We start from the raw sequence: 21104 nt of genomic DNA, 5'->3' as shown, positions 1-21104 counted from the left end.
ACAAAATTAGGTAATAACACGAAATATATGCAAGTCAATATAAGCTATATGTATAGCTTGGAAATTGTGATCGTTGCTCGCTCGCTCCGCTCGCTCGTAAAAATTTAGTCCAAGCACACATCCGATACGACACGTTCGAAAATTTGAAACAAGTCGCCTCCATGTCAAATGACTAACGCAAGAGGGTTTGGTTTTCAGTTAGGCTATAGCTTTCGAGCGAGCGCAGCGAGCGAGAGTCGGGTAAAGGTGTGTCACAAACCAACGGTTTGGCACATGGGGACATTCAAATATTCGCACCGGCCCGAGGAGCCGGAAGTCTTTATCCTATTGCCTACTGACAAATGTTTACAGTTTATAAATAGTTTCACATAAATAGTACTATTTCCGCATACCACAGTGCAATCTAATGTCCGAAATGGCTGACAAAATTAGGTAATAACACGAAATATATGCAAGGCATTATAAGGTATATGTATATCTTGGAAGTTGTGATCGTTGCTCGCTCGCTCCGCTCGCTCGTAAAAATTTAGTCCAACCTCACATCCGATCCGACACTTTCCCAAATTTGAAATAAGTCGCCTCCATGTCGAATGACTAACGCAAGAGGGATTGGTTTTAGGTTAGGCTATAGCTTTCGAGCGAGCACGGCGAGCGCGGGACGCGGAGAGGTGTGTCACAATCCAACGGTTTGGCACATGGGGACATTGAAATATTCGCAACATCCCGAGGAGCCGGAAGTCTTTATCCTACAGCCTACTGATAAATGTTTACAGTTTATGAATAGTTTCACATAAATGGTACTATTTCCGCATACTACAGTGCAATGTAATGTCCGAAATGGCTGACAAAATTAGGTAATAACACGAAATATATGCAAGGCAATATAAGGTATATGTATATCTTGGAAGTTGTGATCGTTGCTCGCTCGTTCGTAAAAATTTAGTCCAACCTCACATCCGACCCGACACTTTCCCAAATTTGAAATAAGTCGCCTCCATATCGAATGACTGACGCAAGAGGGATTGGTTTTCGGTTAGGCTATAGCTTTCGAGTGAGCACGGTGAGCGAGGGTCGCGGAGAGGTGTGTCACAATCCAACGGTTTGGCACATGGTGACATTGAAATATTTGCACCAGCCCGAGGAGCCGGAAGTCTTTGTCCTATTGCCTACTGACAAATATTTACAGTTTATGAATAGTTTCACATAAATAGTATTATTTCCACATAGTACAGTGCAATGTGATGTCAGATATGGCTGACAAAATTAGGTAATAACACGAAATATATGCAAGTCAATATAAGCTATATGTATAGCTTGGAAATTGTGATCGTTGCTCGCTCGCTCCGCTCGCTCGTAAAAATTTAGTCCAACCACACATCCGATCCGACACGTTCCCAAATTTGAAACAAGTCGCCTCCATGTCAAATGACTAACGCAAGAGGGTTTGGTTTTCGGTTAGGCTATAGCTTTCGAGCGAGCGCAGCGAGCGAGAGTCGGGTAAAGGTGTGTCACAAACCAACGGTTTGGCACATGGGGACATTCAAATATTCGCATCGGCCCGAGGAGCCGGAAGTCTTTATCCTATTGCCTACTGACAAATGTTTACAGTTTATAAATAGTTTCATATAAATAGTACTATTTCCACATAGAACAGTGCAATGTGATGTCCGAAGTGTCTGACAATATTCGGTAATGACACGAAATATATGCAAGGCAATATAAGGTATATGTATGGCTTGCAATTTGTGATCGTTGCTCGCTCGCTCCGCTCGCTCGTAAAAATCCTGTCCAACCTCACAACCGATTCGACACGTTCGCAAATTCGAAATATGTCGCCGCCATATCGAATAATGAACGCAAGAGGGATTGGTTTTCGGTTAGGCTATAGCTTTCGAGTGAGCACGGTGAGCGAGGGTCGCGGAGAGGTGTGTCACAATCCAACGGTTTGGCACATTGGGACATTCAAATATTCGCACCAGCCCGAGGAGCCGGAAGTCTTTATCCTATTGCCTACTGACAAATGTATACAGTTTATGAATAGTTTCACATAAATAGTATTATTTCCATATACCACAGTGCAATGTGATGTCCGAAATGGCTGACAAAAGTAGGTAATAACACGAATTATATGCTAGGCAATATAAGGTATATGTATAGCTTGGAAATTGTGATCGTTGCTCGCTCGCTCCGCTCGCTCGTAATAATCTTGTCCAACCTCACATCCGATCCGACACGTTCACAAATTTGAAATAAGTCGCCTCCATGTCGAATGACTAACGCAAGAGGGATTGGTTTTCGGTTAGGCTATAGCTTTCGAGCGAGCATGGCGAGCGAGGGACGCGGAGAGGAGTGTCACAATCCAACGGTTTGGCACATGGTGACATTGAAATATTTGCACCAGCCCGAGGAGACGGAAGTCTTTGTCCTATTGGCTACTGATAAATGTTTACAGTTTATGAATAGTTTCACATAAATAGTACTATTTCCGCATACCACAGTGCAATCTAATGTCCGAAATGGCTGACAAAATTAGGTAATAACACGAAATATATGCAAGGCATTATAAGGTATATGTATATCTTGGAAGTTGTGATCGTTGCTCGCTCGCTCCGCTCGCTCGTAAAAATTTAGTCCAACCTCACATCCGATCCGACACTTTCCCAAATTTGAAATAAGTCGCCTCCATGTCGAATGACTAACGCAAGAGGGATTGGTTTTAGGTTAGGCTATAGCTTTCGAGCGAGCACGGCGAGCGCGGGACGCGGAGAGGTGTGTCACAATCCAACGGTTTGGCACATGGTGACATTGAAATATTTGCACCAGCCCGAGGAGCCGGAAGTCTTTGTCCTATTGCCTACTGACAAATGTTTACAGTTTATGAATAGTTTCACATAAATACTACTATTTCCACATAGTACAGTGCAATGTGATGTCAGATATGGCTGACAAAATTAGGTACTAACACGAAATATATGCATGGCAATATAAGGTATATGTGTAGCTTGGAAATTGTGATCGTTGCTCGCTCGCTCCGCTCGCTCGTAAGAATTTAGTCCAACCTCACATCCGACCCGACACTTTCCCAAATTTGAAATAAGTCGCCTCCATATCGAATGACTGACGCAAGAGGGATTGGTTTTCGGTTAGGCTATAGCTTTCGAGCGAGCATGGCGAGCGAGTAACGCGGAGAGGAGTGTCACAATCCAACGGTTTGGCACATGGTGACATTGAAATATTTGCACCAGCCCGAGGAGCCGGAAGTCTTTGTCCTATTGCCTACTGACAAATGTTTACAGTTTATGAATAGTTTCACATAAATAGTACTATTTCCACATAGTACAGTGCAATGTGATGTCAGATATGGCTGACAAAATTAGGTACTAACACGAAATATATGCATGGCAATATAAGGTATATGTGTAGCTTGGAAATTGTGATCGTTGCTCGCTCGCTCCGCTCGCTCGTAAGAATTTAGTCCAACCTCACATCCGAACCGACACTTTCCCAAATTTGAAATAAGTCGCCTCCATGTCGAATGACTAACGCCAGAGGGATTGGTTTTCGGTTAGGCTATAGCTTTCGAGCGAGCGCAGCGAGCGAGAGACGGGTAAAGGTGTGTCACAAACCAACGGTTTGGCACATGGGGACATTCAAATATTCGCACCGGCCCGAGGAGCCGGAAGTCTTTATCCTATTGATTACCGACAAATGTTTACAGTTTATGAATAGTTTCTCATAAATAGTACTATTTCCACATAGTACAGTGCAATGTGGTGTCCGAAATGGCTGACAAAATAAGGTAATAACACGAAATATATGCAAGGCAATATATGGTATATGTATAGCTTGGAATTTGTGACCGTTGCTCGCTCGCTCCGCTCGCTCGTAAAAATCCTGTCCAACCTCACAACCGATTCGACACGTTCGCAAATTCGAAATATGTCGCCGCCATATCGAATAATGAACGCAAGAGGGATTGGTTTTCGGTTAGGCTATAGCTTTCGAGTGAGCACGGTGAGCGAGGGTCGCGGAGAGGTGTGTCACAATCCAACGGTTTGGCACATTGGGACATTCAAATATTCGCACCAGCCCGAGGAGCCGGAAGTCTTTATCCTATTGCCTACTGACAAATGTATACAGTTTATGAATAGTTTCACATAAATAGTATTATTTCCACATACCACAGTGCAATGTGATGTCCGAAATGGCTGACAAAAGTAGGTAATAACACGAATTATATGCAAGGCAATATAAGGTATATGTATAGCTTGGAAATTGTGATCGTTGCTCGCTCGCTCCGCTCGCTCGTAAAAATTTTGTCCAACCTCACATCCGATCCGACACGTTCACAAATTTGAAATAAGTCGCCTACATGTCGAATGACTAACGCAAGAGGGATTGGTTTTCGGTTAGGCTATAGCTTTCGAGCGAGCATGGCGAGCGAGGGACGCGGAGAGGAGTGTCACAATCCACGGTTTGGCACATGGTGACATTGAAATATTTGCACCTGCCCGAGGAGCCGGAAGTCTTTGTCCTATTGCCTACTGATAAATGTTTACAGTTTATGAATAGTTTCACATAAATAGTACTATTTCCGCATACTACAGTGCAATCTAATGTCCGAAATGGCTGACAAAATTAGGTAATAACACGAAATATATGCAAGGCAATATAAGGTATATGTATATCTTGGAAGTTGTGATCGTTGCTCGCTCGCTCCGCTCGCTCGTAAAAATTTAGTCCAACCTCACATCCGATCCGACACTTTCCCAAATTTGAAATAAGTCGCCTCCATGTCATATGACTAACGCAAGAGGGATTGGTTTTCGGTTAGGCTATAGCTTTCGAGCGAGCACGGCGAGCGAGGGTCGCGGAGAGGTGTGTCACAATCCAACGGTTTGGCACATGGGGACATTCAAATATTCGCACCAGCCCGAGGAGCCGGAAGTCTTTATCCTATTGCCTACTGACAAATGTATACAGTTTATGAATAGTTTCACATAAATAGTATTATTTCCACATACCACAGTGCAATGTGATGTCCGAAATGGCTGACAAAAGTAGGTAATAACACGAATTATATGCAAGGCAATATAAGGTATATGTATAGCTTGGAAATTGTGATCGTTGCTCGCTCGATCCGCTCGCTCGAAAAAATCCTGTCCAACCTCACATCCGATCCGACACGTTCAGAAATTTGAAATAAGTCGCCTGCATGTCGAATGACTAACGCAAGAGGGATTGGATTTCGGATAGGCTATAGCTTTCGAGCGAGCATGGCGAGCGAGGGACGCGGAGAGGTGTGTCACAATCCAACGGTTTGGCACATGGGGACATTGAAATATTTGCACCAGCCCGAGGAGCCGGAAGTCTTTATCCTATTGCCTACTGACAAATGTTTACAGTTTATGAATAGTTTCACATAAATAGTACTATTTCCACATAGTACAGTGCAATGTGATGTCAGATATGGCTGACAAAATTAGGTAATAACACGAAATATATGCAAGTCAATATAAGCTATATGTATAGCTTGGAAATTGTGATCGTTGCTCGCTCGCTCCGCTCGCTCGTAAAAATTTAGTCCAACCACACATCCGATCCGACACGTTCCCAAATTTGAAACAAGTCGCCTCCATGTCAAATGACTAACGCAAGAGGGTTTGGTTTTCGGTTAGGCTATAGCTTTCGAGCGAGCGCAGCGAGCGAGAGTCGGGTAAAGGTGTGTCACAAACCAACGGTTTGGCACATGGGGACATTCAAATATTCGCACCGGCCCGAGGAGCCGGAAGTCTTTATCCTATTGCCTACTGACAAATGTTTACAGTTTATAAATAGTTTCATATAAATAGTACTATTTCCACATAGAACAGTGCAATGTGATGTCCGAAGTGTCTGACAATATTCGGTAATGACACGAAATATATGCAAGGCAATATAAGGTATATGTATGGCTTGCAATTTGTGATCGTTGCTCGCTCGCTCCGCTCGCTCGTAAAAATCCTGTCCAACCTCACAACCGATTCGACACGTTCGCAAATTCGAAATATGTCGCCGCCATATCGAATAATGAACGCAAGAGGGATTGGTTTTCGGTTAGGCTATAGCTTTCGAGTGAGCACGGTGAGCGAGGGTCGCGGAGAGGTGTGTCACAATCCAACGGTTTGGCACATTGGGACATTCAAATATTCGCACCAGCCCGAGGAGCCGGAAGTCTTTATCCTATTGCCTACTGACAAATGTATACAGTTTAAGAATAGTTTCACATAAATAGTATTATTTCCACATACCACAGTGCAATGTGATGTCCGAAATGGCTGACAAAAGTAGGTAGTAACACGAATTATATGCTAGGCAATATAAGGTATATGTATAGCTTGGAAATTGTGATCGTTGCTCGCTCGCTCCGCTCGCTCGTAATAATCTTGTCCAACCTCACATCCGATCCGACACGTTCACAAATTTGAAATAAGTCGCCTCCATGTCGAATGACTAACGTAAGAGGGATTGGTTTTCGGTTAGGCTATAGCTTTCGAGCGAGCATGGCGAGCGAGGGACGCGGAGAGGAGTGTCACAATCCAACGGTTTGGCACATGGTGACATTGAAATATTTGCACCAGCCCGAGGAGCCGGAAGTCTTTGTCCTATTGCCTACTGATAAATGTTTACAGTTTATGAATAGTTTCACATAAATAGTACTATTTCCGCATACCACAGTGCAATCTAATGTCCGAAATGGCTGACAAAATTAGGTAATAACACGAAATATATGCAAGGCATTATAAGGTATATGTATATCTTGGAAGTTGTGATCGTTGCTCGCTCGCTCCGCTCGCTCGTAAAAATTTAGTCCAACCTCACATCCGATCCGACACTTTCCCAAATTTGAAATAAGTCGCCTCCATGTCGAATGACTAACGCAAGAGGGATTGGTTTTAGGTTAGGCTATAGCTTTCGAGCGAGCACGGTGAGCGCGGGACGCGGAGAGGTGTGTCACAATCCAACGGTTTGGCACATGGTGACATTGAAATATTTGCACCAGCCCGAGGAGCCGGAAGTCTTTGTCCTATTGCCTACTGACAAATGTTTACAGTTTATGAATAGTTTCACATAAATAGTACTATTTCCACATAGTACAGTGCAATGTGATGTCAGATATGGCTGACAAAATTAGGTGCTAACACGAAATATATGCATGGCAATATAAGGTATATGTGTAGCTTGGAAATTGTGATCGTTGCTCGCTCGCTCCGCTCGCTCGTAAGAATTTAGTCCAACCTCACATCCGACCCGACACTTTCCCAAATTTGAAATAAGTCGCCTCCATATCGAATGACTGACGCAAGAGGGATTGGTTTTCGGTTAGGCTATAGCTTTCGAGCGAGCATGGCGAGCGAGTGACGCGGAGAGGAGTGTCACAATCCAACGGTTTGGCACATGGTGACATTGAAATATTTGCACCAGCCCGAGGAGCCGGAAGTCTTTGTCCTATTGCCTACTGACAAATGTTTACAGTTTATGAATAGTTTCACATAAATTGTACTATTTCCACATAGTACAGTGCAATGTGATGTCAGATATGGCTGACAAAATTAGGTACTAACACGAAATATATGCATGGCAATATAAGGTATATGTGTAGCTTGGAAATTGTGATCGTTGTTCGCTCGCTCCGCTCGCTCGTAAGAATTTAGTCCAACCTCACATCCGAACCGACACTTTCCCAAATTTGAAATAAGTCGCCTCCATGTCGAATGACTAACGCCAGAGGGATTGGTTTTCGGTTAGGCTATAGCTTTCGAGCGAGCGCAGCGAGCGAGAGACGGGTAAAGGTGTGTCACAAACCAACGGTTTGGCACATGGGGACATTCAAATATTCGCACCGGCCCGAGGAGCCGGAAGTCTTTATCCTATTGATTACCGACAAATGTTTACAGTTTATGAATAGTTTCTCATAAATAGTACTATTTCCACATAGTACAGTGCAATGTGGTGTCCGAAATGGCTGACAAAATAAGGTAATAACACGAAATATATGCAAGGCAATATATGGTATATGTATAGCTTGGAAATTGTGACCGTTGCTCGCTCGCTCCGCTCGCTCGTAAAAATCCTGTCCAACCTCACAACCGATTCGACACGTTCGCAAATTCGAAATATGTCGCCGCCATATCGAATAATGAACGCAAGAGGGATTGGTTTTCGGTTAGGCTATAGCTTTCGAGTGAGCACGGTGAGCGAGGGTCGCGGAGAGGTGTGTCACAATCCAACGGTTTGGCACATTGGGACATTCAAATATTCGCACCAGCCCGAGGAGCCGGAAGTCTTTATCCTATTGCCTACTGACAAATGTATACAGTTTATGAATAGTTTCACATAAATAGTACTATTTCCACATAGTACAGTGCAATGTGATGTCAGAAATGGCTGACAAAATTAGGTAATAACACGAAATATATGCAAGGCAATATAAGGTATATGTATAGCTTGGAAATTGTGATCGTTGCTCGCTCGCTCCGCTCGCTCGTAAAAATTTTGTCCAACCTCACATCCGATCCGACACGTTCACAAATTTGAAATAAGTCGCCTACATGTCGAATGACTAACGCAAGAGGGATTGGTTTTCGGTTAGGCTATAGCTTTCGAGCGAGCATGGCGAGCGAGGGACGCGGAGAGGAGTGTCACAATCCACGGTTTGGCACATGGTGACATTGAAATATTTGCACCTGCCCGAGGAGCCGGTAGTCTTTGTCCTATTGCCTACTGATAAATGTTTACAGTTTATGAATAGTTTCACATAAATAGTACTATTTCCGCATACTACAGTGCAATCTAATGTCCGAAATGGCTGACAAAATTAGGTAATAACACGAAATATATGCAAGGCAATATAAGGTATATGTATATCTTGGAAGTTGTGATCGTTGCTCGCTCGCTCCGCTCGCTCGTAAAAATTTAGTCCAACCTCACATCCGATCCGACACTTTCCCAAATTTGAAATAAGTCGCCCCCATGTCGAATGACTAACGCAAGAGGGATTGGTTTTAGGTTAGGCTATAGCTTTCGAGCGAGCACGGCGAGCGAGGGTCGCGGAGAGGTGTGTCACAATCCAACGGTTTGGCACATTGGGACATTCAAATATTCGCACCAGCCCGAGGAGCCGGAAGTCTTTATCCTATTGCCTACTGACAAATGTATACAGTTTATGAATAGTTTCACATAAATAGTATTATTTCCACATACCACAGTGCAATGTGATGTCCGAAATGGCTGACAAAAGTAGGTAATAACACGAATTATATGCAAGGCAATATAAGGTATATGTATAGCTTGGAAATTGTGATCGTTGCTCGCTCGCTCCGCTCGCTCGTAATAATCTTGTCCAACCTCACATCCGATCCGACACGTTCACAAATTTGAAATAAGCCGCCTCCATGTCGAATGACTAACGCAAGAGGGATTGGTTTTCGGTTAGGCTATAGCTTTCGAGCGAGCATGGCGAGCGAGGGACGCGGAGAGGAGTGTCACAATCCAACGGTTTGGCACATGGTGACATTGAAATATTTGCACCAGCCCGAGGAGCCGGAAGTCTTTGTCCTATTGCCTACTGACAAATATTTACAGTTTATGAATAGTTTCACATAAATAGTACTATTTCCACATAGTACAGTGCAATGTGATGTCAGATATGGCTGACAAAATTAGGTAATAACACGAAATATATGCAAGTCAATATAAGCTATATGTATAGCTTGGAAATTGTGATCGTTGCTCGCTCGCTCCGCTCGCTCGTAAAAATTTAGTCCAACCACACATCCGATACGACACGTTCGAAAATTTGAAACAAGTCGCCTCCATGTCAAATGACTAACGCAAGAGGGTTTGGTTTTCAGTTAGGCTATAGCTTTCGAGCGAGCGCAGCGAGCGAGAGTCGGGTAAAGGTGTGTCACAAACCAACGGTTTGGCACATGGGGACATTCAAATATTCGCACCGGCCCGAGGAGCCGGAAGTCTTTATCCTATTGCCTACTGACAAATGTTTACAGTTTATAAATAGTTTCATATAAATAGTACTATTTCCACATAGAACAGTGCAATGTGATGTCCGAAGTGTCTGACAATATTCGGTAATGACACGAAATATATGCAAGGCAATATAAGGTATATGTATGGCTTGCAATTTGTGATCGTTGCTCGCTCGCTCCGCTCGCTCGTAAAAATCCTGTCCAACCTCACAACCGATTCGACACGTTCGCAAATTCGAAATATGTCGCCGCCATATCGAATAATGAACGCAAGAGGGATTGGTTTTCGGTTAGGCTATAGCTTTCGAGTGAGCACGGTGAGCGAGGGTCGCGGAGAGGTGTGTCACAATCCAACGGTGTGGCACATTGGGACATTCAAATATTCGCACCAGCCCGAGGAGCCGGAAGTCTTTATCCTATTGCCAACTGACAAATGTATACAGTTTATGAATAGTTTCACATAAATAGTACTATCCCCACATCGTACAGTGCAATGTGATGTCCGAAATGTCTGACAAAATTAGGTAATAACACGAAATATATGCAAGGCAATATACGGTATATGTATAGCTTGGAAATTGTGATCGTTGCTCGCTCGCTCCGCTCGCTCGTAATAATCTTGTCCAACCTCACATCCGATCCGACACGTTCACAAATTTGAAATAAGTCGCCTCCATGTCGAATGACTAACGCAAGAGGGATTGGTTTTCGGTTAGGCTATAGCTTTCGAGCGAGCATGGCGAGCGAGGGACGCGGAGAGGAGTGTCACAATCCAACGGTTTGGCACATGGTGACATTGAAATATTTGCACCAGCCCGAGGAGCCGGAAGTCTTTGTCCTATTGCCTACTGATAAATGTTTACAGTTTATGAATAGTTTCACATAAATAGTACTATTTCCGCATACCACAGTGCAATCTAATGTCCGAAATGGCTGACAAAATTAGGTAATAACACGAAATATATGCAAGGCATTATAAGGTATATGTATATCTTGGAAGTTGTGATCGTTGCTCGCTCGCTCCGCTCGCTCGTAAAAATTTAGTCCAACCTCACATCCGATCCGACACTTTCCCAAATTTGAAATAAGTCGCCTCCATGTCGAATGACTAACGCGAGAGGGATTGGTTTTAGGTTAGGCTATAGCTTTCGAGCAAGCACGGCGAGCGCAGGACGCGGAGAGGTGTGTCACAATCCAACGGTTTGGCACATGGGGACATTGAAATATTCGCAACATCCCGAGGAGCCGGAAGTCTTTATCCTACAGCCTACTGATAAATGTTTACAGTTTATGAATAGTTTCACATAAATAGTACTATTTCCGCATACTACAGTGCAATCTAATGTCCGAAATGGCTGACAAAATTAGGTAATAACACGAAATATATGCAATGCAATATAAGGTATATGTATATCTTGGAAGTTGTGATCGTTGCTCGCTCGCTCGTAAAAATTTAGTCCAACCTCACATCCGACCCGACACTTTCCCAAATTTGAAATAAGTCGCCTCCATATCGAATGACTGACGCAAGAGGGATTGGTTTTCGGTTAGGCTATAGCTTTCGAGCGAGCATGGTGAGCGAGGGACGCGGAGAGGGGTGTCACAATCCAACGGTTTGGCACATGGTGACATTGAAATATTTGCACCAGCCCGAGGAGCCGGAAGTCTTTGTCCTATTGCCTACTGACAAATATTTACAGTTTATGAATAGTTTCACATAAATAGTACTATTTCCACATAGTACAGTGCAATGTGATGTCAGATATGGCTGACAAAATTAGGTAATAACACGAAATATATGCAAGTCAATATAAGCTATATGTATAGCTTGGAAACTGTGATCGTTGCTCGCTCGCTCCGCTCGCTCGTAAAAATTTAGTCCAACCACACATCCGATCCGACACGTTCCCAAATTTGAAACAAGTCGCCTCCATGTCAAATGACTAACGCAAGAGGGTTTGGTTTTCGGTTAGGCTATAGCTTTCGAGCGAGCGCAGCGAGCGAGAGTCGGGTAAAGGTGTGTCACAAACCAACGGTTTGGCACATACGGACATTGAAATATTTGCACCAGCCCGAGGAGCCGGAAGTCTATATCCTATTGCCTACTGACAAATGTATACAGTTTATGAATAGTTTCACATAAATAGTACTATTTCCACATAGAACAGTGCAATGTGATGTCCGAAATGTCTGACAATATTCGGTAATGACACGAAATATATGCAAGGCAATATAAGGTATATGTATGGCTTGCAATTTGTGATCGTTGCTCGCTCGCTCCGCTCGCTCGTAAAAATCCTGTCCAACCCCACAACCGATTCGACACGTTCGCAAATTCCAAATATGTCGCCGCCATATCGAATAATGAACGAAAGGGGGTTTGGTTTTCGGTTAGGCTATAGCTTTCGAGCGAGCACGGTGAGCGAGGGTCGCGGAGAGGTGTGTCACAATCCAACGGTTTGGCACATTGGGACATTCAAATATTCGCACCAGCCCCAGGTGCCGGAAGTATTTATCTTATTGCCTACTGACAAATGTATACAGTTTATGAATAGTTTCACATAAATAGTACTATCCCCACATCGTACAGTGCAATGTGATGTCCGAAATGTCTGACAAAATTAGGTAATAACACGAAATATATGCAAGGCAATATACGGTATATGTATAGCTTGGAAATTGTGATCGTTGCTTGCTCGCTCGAATAAATCCTGTCCAACCTCACAACCGATCCGACACGTTCGCAAATTCGAAATATGTCGCCACCATATCGAATAATGAACGCAAGATGAAGTGGTTTTAGGTTAGGCTATAGTTTTCGAGCGAGCGCAGCGAGCGAGATACGCGTAAAGGTGTGTCACAAACCAACGGTTTGGCACATACGGACATTGAAATATTCGCACCAGCCCGAGGTGCCGGAAGTCTTTATCCTATTTCCTACTGACAAATGTATACAGTTTATGAATAGTTTCACATAAATAGTATTATTTCCACATACCACAGTGCAATGTGATGTCCGAAATGGCTGACAAAAGTAGGTAATAACACGAATTATATGCAAGGCAATATAAGGTATATGTATAGCTTGGAAATTGTCATCGTTGCTCGCTCGCTCCGCTCGCTCGTAAAAATTTTGTCCAACCTCACATCCGATCCGACACGTTCACAAATTTGAAATAAGTCGCCTCCATGTCGAATGACTAACGCAAGAGGGATTGGTTTTCGGTTAGGCTATAGCTTTCGAGCGAGCATGGCGAGCGAGGGACGCGGAGAGGAGTGTCACAATCCAACGGTTTGGCACATGGTGACATTGAAATATTTGCACCAGCCCGAGGAGCCGGAAGTCTTTGTCCTATTGCCTACTGATAAATGTTTACAGTTTATGAATAGTTTCACATAAATAGTACTATTTCCACATAGAACAGTGCAATGTGATGTCCGAAATGTCTGACAATATTCGGTAATGACACGAAATATATGCAAGGCAATATAAGGTATATGTATGGCTTGCAATTTGTGATCGTTGCTCGCTCGCTCCGCTCGCTCGTAAAAATCCTGTCCAACCCCACAACCGATTCGACACGTTCGCAAATTCCAAATATGTCGCCGCCATATAGAATAATGAACGCAAGAGGGATTGGTTTTCGGTTAGGCTATAGCTTTCGAGCGAGCACGGTGAGCGAGGGTCGCGGAGAGGTGTGTCACAATCCACGGTTTGGCACATGGTGACATTGAAATATTTGCACCTGCCCGAGGAGCCGGAAGTCTTTGTCCTATTGCCTACTGATAAATGTTTACAGTTTATGAATAGTTTCACATAAATAGTACTATTTCCGCATACTACAGTGCAATCTAATGTCCGAAATGGCTGACAAAATTAGGTAATAACACGAAATATATGCAAGGCAATATAAGGTATATGTATATCTTGGAAGTTGTGATCGTTGCTCGCTCGCTCCGCTCGCTCGTAAAAATTTAGTCCAACCTCACATCCGATCCGACACTTTCCCAAATTTGAAATAAGTCGCCTCCATGTCGAGTGACTAACGCAAGAGGGATTGGTTTTAGGTTAGGCTATAGCTTTCGAGCGAGCACGGTGAGCGAGGGTCGCGGAGAGGTGTGTCACAATCCAACGGTTTGGCACATTGGGACAATCAAACATTCGCACCAGCCCGAGGAGCCGGAAGTCTTTATCCTATTGCCTACCGACAAATGTTTACGGTTTATGAATAGTTTCTCATAAATAGTACTATTTCCACATAGTACAGTGCAATGTGATGTCAGAAATGGCTGACAAAATTAGGTAATAACACGAAATATATGCAAGGCAATATAAGGTATATGTATAGCTTGGAAATTGTGACCGTTGCTCGCTCGCTCCGCTCGCTCGTAAAAATCTAGTCCAACCTCACAACCGATCCGACTCGTTCGCAAATTCGAAATATGTCGCCACCATATCGAATAATGAACGCAAGATGGATTGGTTTTAGGTTTGGCTATAGCTTTCGAGCGAGCGCAGCGAGCGAGAGACGGGTAAAGGTGTGTCACAAACCAACGGTTTGGCACATACGGACATTGAAATATTCGCACCAGCCCGAGGAGCCGGAAGTCTTTATCCTATTGCCTACTGACAAATGTTTACAGTCTATGAATAGTTTCACATAAATAGTACTATTTCCACATAGTACAGTGCAATGTGATGTCAGGAATGGCTGACAAAATTAGGTAATAACACGAAATATATGCAAGTCAATATAAGCTATATGTATAGCTTGGAAATTGTGATCGTTGCTCGCTCGCTCCGCTCGCTCGTAAAAATTTAGTCCAACCACACATCCGATCCGACACGTTCCCAAATTTGAAACAAGTCGCCTCCATGTCAAATGACTAACGAAAGAGGGTTTGGTTTTCGGTTAGGCTATAGCTTTCGAGCGAGCACGGTGAGAGAGGGTCGCGGAGAGGTGTGTCACAATCCAACGGTTTGGCACATTGGGACATTCAAATATTCGCACCAGCCCGAGGAGCCGGAAGTCTTTATCATATTGCCTACTGACAAATGTATACAGTTTATGAATAGTTTCACATAAATAGTATTATTTCCACATAACACAGTGCAATGTGATGTCCGAAATGGCTGTCAAAAGTAGGTAATAACACGAATTATATGCAAGGCAATATAAGGTATATGTATAGCTTGGAAATTGTGATCGTTGCTCGCTCGCTCCGCTCGCTCGTAAAAATTTTGTCCAACCTCATATCCGATCCGACACGTTCACAAATTTGAAATAAGTCGCCTCCATCTCGAATGACTAACGCAAGAGGGATTGGATTTCGGTTAGGCTATAGCTTTCGAGCGAGCATGGCGAGCGAGGGACGCGGAGAGGAGTGTGACAATCCATCGGTTTGGCACATGGTGACATTGAAATATTTGCACCAGCCCGAGGAGCCGGAAGTCTTTGTCCTATTGCCTACTGACAAATGTTTACGGTTTATGAATAGTTTCACATAAATAGTACTATTTCCACATACCATAGTGCAATGTGATGTCCGAAATGTCTGACAAAATTAGGTAATAACACGAAATATATCCAAGGCAATATAAGGTATATGTATGGCTTCCAATTTGTGATCGTTGCTCGCTCGCTCCGCTCGCTCGTAAAAATCCTGTGCAACCTCACAACCGATCCGACACGTTCGCAAATTCGAAATATTACGCCACCATATCAAATAATGAACGCAAGATGGATTGGTTTTAGGTAAGGCTATAGTTTTCGAGCGAGCGCAGCGAGCGAGTTACCCGTAAAGGTGTGTCACAAACCAACGGTATGGCACATACGGACATTGAAATATTCGCACAAGCCGGAGGAGCCGGAAGTCTTTATCCTATTGCCTACTGACAAATGTGTACAGTTTACGAATAGTTTCACATAAGTAGTACTATTTCCACATCGTACAGTGCAATGTGATGTCCGAAATGGCTGACAAAAGTAGGTAATAACACGAATTATATGCAAGGCAATATAAGGTATATGTATAGCTTGGAAATTGTGATCGTTGCTCGCTCGCTCCGCTCGCTCGTAAAAATTTTGTCCAACCTCACATCCGATCCGACACGTTCACAAACTTGAAATAAGTCGCCTCCATGTCGAATGACTAACGCAAGAGGGATTGGTTTTAGGTTAGGCTATAGCTTTCGAGCGAGCACGGCGAGCGAGGGACGCGGAGAGGTGTGTCACAATCCAACGGTTTGGCACATGGGGACATTGAAATATTCGCACCATCCCGAGGAGCCGGAAGACTTTATCCTATTGCCTACTGACAAATGTATACAGTTTATGAATAGTTTCACATAAATAGTATTATTTCCACATACCACAGTGCAATGTGATGTCCGAAATGGCTGACAAAAGTAGGTAATAACACGAATTACATGCAAGGCAATATAAGGTATATGTATACTTTGGAAATTGTGATCGCTGCTCGCTCGCTCCGCTCGCTCGTAAAAATTTTGTCCAACCTCACATCCGATCCGACACGTTCACAAATTTGAAATAAGTCGCCTCCATGTCGAATGACTAACGCAAGAGGGATTGGTTTTCGGTTAGGCTATAGCTTTCGAGCGAGCACGGTGAGCGAGGGTCGCGGAGAGGTGTGTCACAATCCAACGGTTTGGCACATTGGGACATTCAAATATTCGCACCAGCCGGAGGAGCCGGAAGTCTTTATCCTATTGCCTACTGACAAATGTATACAGTTTATGAATAGTTTCACATAAATAGTATTATTTCCGCATACTACAGTGCAATCTAATGTCCGAAATGGCTGACAAAATTAGGTAATAACACGAAATATATGCAAGGCTATATAAGGTATATGTATAGCTTGGAAATTGTGACCGTTGCTCGCTCGCTCCGCTCGCTCGTAAAAATCTAGTCCAACCTCACAACCGATCCGACTCGTTCGCAAATTCGAAATATGTCGCCACCATATCGAATAATGAACGCAAGATGGATTGGTTTTAGGTTTGGCTATAGCTTTCGAGCGAGCGCAGCGAGCGAGAGACGGGTAAAGGTGTGTCACAAACCAACGGTTTGGCACATACGGACATTGAAATATTCGCACCAGCCCGAGGAGCCGGAAGTCTTTATCCTATTGCCTACTGACAAATGTTTAGAGTCTATGAATAGTTTCACATAAATAGTACTATTTCCACATAGTACAGTGCAATGTGATGTCAGAAATGGCTGACAAAATTAGGTAATAACACGAAATATATGCAAGTCAATATAAGCTATATGTATAGCTTGGAAATTGTGATCGTTGCTCGCTCGCTCCGCTCGCTCGTAAAAATTTAGTCCAACCACACATCCGATCCGACACGTTCCCAAATTTGAAACAAGTCGCCTCCATCTCAAATGACTAACGAAAGAGGGTTTGGTTTTCGGTTAGGCTATAGCTTTCGAGCGAGCACGGTGAGCGAGGGTCGCGGAGAGGTGTGTCACAATCCAACGGTTTGGCACATTGGGACATTCAAACATTCGCACCAGCCCGAGGAGCCGGAAGTCTTTATCCTATTGCCTACCGACAAATGTTTACAGTTTATGAATAGTTTCTCATAAATAGTACTATTTCCACATAGTACAGAGCAATCTAATTTCCGAAATGGCTGACAAAATTAGGTAATAACACGAAATATATGCAAGGCAATATAAGGTATATGTATATCTTGGAAGTTGTGATCGTTGCTCGCTCGCTCCGCTCGCCCGTAAAATTTTAGTCCAACCTCACATCCGATCCGACACTTTCCCAAATTTGAAATAAGTCGCCTCCATGTCGAATGACTAACGCAAGAGGGATTGGTTTTAGGTTAGGCTATAGCTTTCGAGCGAACACGGCGAGCGAGGGACGCGGAGAGGTGTGTCACAATCCAACGGTTTGGCACATGGGGACATTGAAATATTCGCACCATCCCGAGGAGCCGGAAGTCTTTATCCTACTGCCTACTGATAAATGTTTACAGTTTATGAATAGTTTCACATAAATAGTACTATTTCCGCATACTACAGTGCAATCTAATGTCCGAAATGGCTGACAAAATTAGGTAATAACACGAAATATATGCAAGGCAATATAAGGTATATGTATATCTTGGAAGTTGTGATCGTTGCTCGCTCGCTCGTAAAAAGTTAGTCCAACCTCACATCCGACACGACACTTTCCCAAATTTGAAATAAGTCGCCTCCATATCGAATGACTAACGCAAGAGGGATTGGTTTTAGGTTAGGCTATAGCTTTCGAGCGAGCGCGGTGAGCGAGGGTCGCGGAGAGGTGTGTCACAATCCAACGGTTTGGCACATGGGGACATTCAAATATTCGCACCAGCCCGAGGAGCCGGAAGTCTTTATCCTATTGCCTACCGACAAATGTTTACAGTTTATGAATAGTTTCTCATAAATAGTACTATTTCCACATAGTACAGTGCAATCTAATGTCCGAAATGGCTGACAAAATTAGGTAATAACACGAAATATATGCAAGGCAATATAAGGTATATGTATATCTTGGAAGTTGTGATCGTTGCTCGCTCGCTCCGCTCGCCCGTAAAATTTTAGTCCAACCTCACATCCGATCCGACACTTTCACAAATTTGAAATAAGTCGCCTCCATGTCGAATGACTAACGCAAGAGGGATTGGTTTTAGGTTAGGCTATAGCTTTCGAGCGAACACGGCGAGCGAGGGACGCGGAGAGGTGTGTCACAATCCAACGGTTTGGCACATGGGGACATTGAAATATTCGCACCATCCCGAGGAGCCGGAAGTCTTGATCCTACTGCCTACTGATAAATGTTTACAGTTTATGAATAGTTTCACATAAATAGTACTATTTCCGCATACTACAGTGCAATCTAATGTCCGAAATGGCAGACAAAATTAGGTAATAACACGAAATATATGCAAGGCAATATAAGGTATATGTATATCTTGGAAGTTGTGATCGTTGCTCGCTCGCTCGTAAAAAGTTAGTCCAACCTCACATCCGACACGACACTTTCCCAAATTTGAAATATGTCGCCTCCATATCGAATGACTAACGCAAGAGGGATTGGTTTTAGGTTAGGCTATAGCTTTCGAGCGAGCGCGGTGAGCGAGGGTCGCGGAGAGGTGTGTCACAATCCAACGGTTTGGCACATGGGGACATTCAAATATTCGCACCAGCCCGAGGAGCCGGAAGTCTTTATCCTATTGCCTACCGACAAATGTTTACAGTTTATGAATAGTTTCTCATAAATAGTACTATTTCCACATAGTACAGTGCAATGTGATGTCAGAAATGGCTGACAAAATTAGGCAATAACACGAAATATATGCAAGTCAATATAAGGTATATGTATAGCTTGGAAATTGTGACCGTTGCTCGCTCGCTCCGCTGGCTCGTAAAAATCTAGTCCAACCTCACAACCGATCCGACTCGTTCGCAAATTCGAAATATGTCGCCACCATATCGAATAATGAACGCAAGATGGATTGGTTTTAGGTTTGGCTATAGCTTTCGAGCGAGCGCAGCGAGCGTGAGACGGGTAAAGGTGTGTCACAAACCAACGGTTTGGCACATACGGACATTGAAATATTCGCACCAGCCCGAGGAGCCGGAAGTCTTTATCCTATTGCCTACTGACAAATGTTTACAGTTTATGAATAGTTTCACATAAATAGTACTATTTCCACATAGTACAGTGCAATGTGATGTCAGAAATGTCTGACAAAATTAGGTAATAACACGAAATATATGCAAGGCAATATCAGGTATGTGTATAGCTTGGAAATTGTGATCGTTGCTCGCTCGCTCCGCTCGCTCGTAAAAATTTTGTCCAACCTCACATCCGATCCGACACGTTCACAAATTTGAAATAAGTCGCCTCCATGTCGAATGACTAACGCAAGAGGGATTGGTTTTCGGTTAGGCTATAGCTTTCGAGCGAGCACGGTGAGCGAGTGTCGCGGAGAGGTGTGTCACAATCCAACGGTTTGGCACATTGGGACATTCAAATATTCGCACCAGCCCGAGGAGCCGGAAGTCTTTATCCTATTGCCTACTGACAAATGTTTACAGTTTATGAATAGTTTCACATAAATAGTACTATTTCCACATACCACAGTGCAATGTGATGTCCGAAATGTCTGACAAAATTAGGTAATAACACGAAATATATGCAAGGCAATATACGGTATATGTATGGCTTGCAATTTGTGATCGTTGCTCGCTCGCTCCGCTCGCTCGTAAAAATCCTGTCCAACCTCACAGCCGATCCGACACGTTCGCAAATTCGAAATATGTCGCCGCCATATCGAATAATGAACGCAAGAGGGATTGGTTTTAGGTAAGGCTATAGTTTTCGAGCGAGCGTAGCGAGCGATTTACGCGTAAAGGTGTGTCACAAACCAACGGTATGGCACATACGGACATTGAAATATTCGCACCAGCCGGAGGAGCCGGAAGTCTTTATCCTATTGCCTACTGACAAATGTATACAGTTTACGAATAGTTTCACATAAGTAGTACTATTTCCACATCGTACAGTGCAATGTGATGTCCGAAATGTCTGACAAAATTAGGTAATAACACGAAATATATGCAAGGCAATATCAGGTATATGTATCGCTTGCAATTTGTGATCGTTGCTCGCTCGCTCCGCTCGCTCGTAAAAATCCTGTCCAACCTCACAGCCGATCCGACACGTTCGCAAATTCGAAGTATGTCGCCGCCATATCGAATAATGAACGCAAGAGGGATTGGTTTTCGGTTAGGCTATAGCTTTCGAGCGAGCATGGCGAGCGAGGGACGCCGAGAAGTGTGTCACAATCCAACGGTTTGGCACATGGGGACATTGAAATATTCGCACCATCCCGAGGAGCCGGAAGTCTTTATCCTACTGCCTACTGATAAATGTTTACAGTTTATGAATAGTTTCACATAAATAGTACTATTTCCGCATACTACAGTGCAATCTAATGTCCGAAATGGCTGACAAAATTAGGTAATAACACGAAATATATGCAAGGCAATATATGGTATATGT

Source organism: Bombus terrestris, unplaced genomic scaffold (assembly GCF_910591885.1).
Source record: "Bombus terrestris unplaced genomic scaffold, iyBomTerr1.2, whole genome shotgun sequence".
NCBI lineage: Eukaryota > Metazoa > Arthropoda > Insecta > Hymenoptera > Apidae > Bombus > Bombus terrestris.
This window is presented reverse-complemented; position numbering follows the sequence as displayed.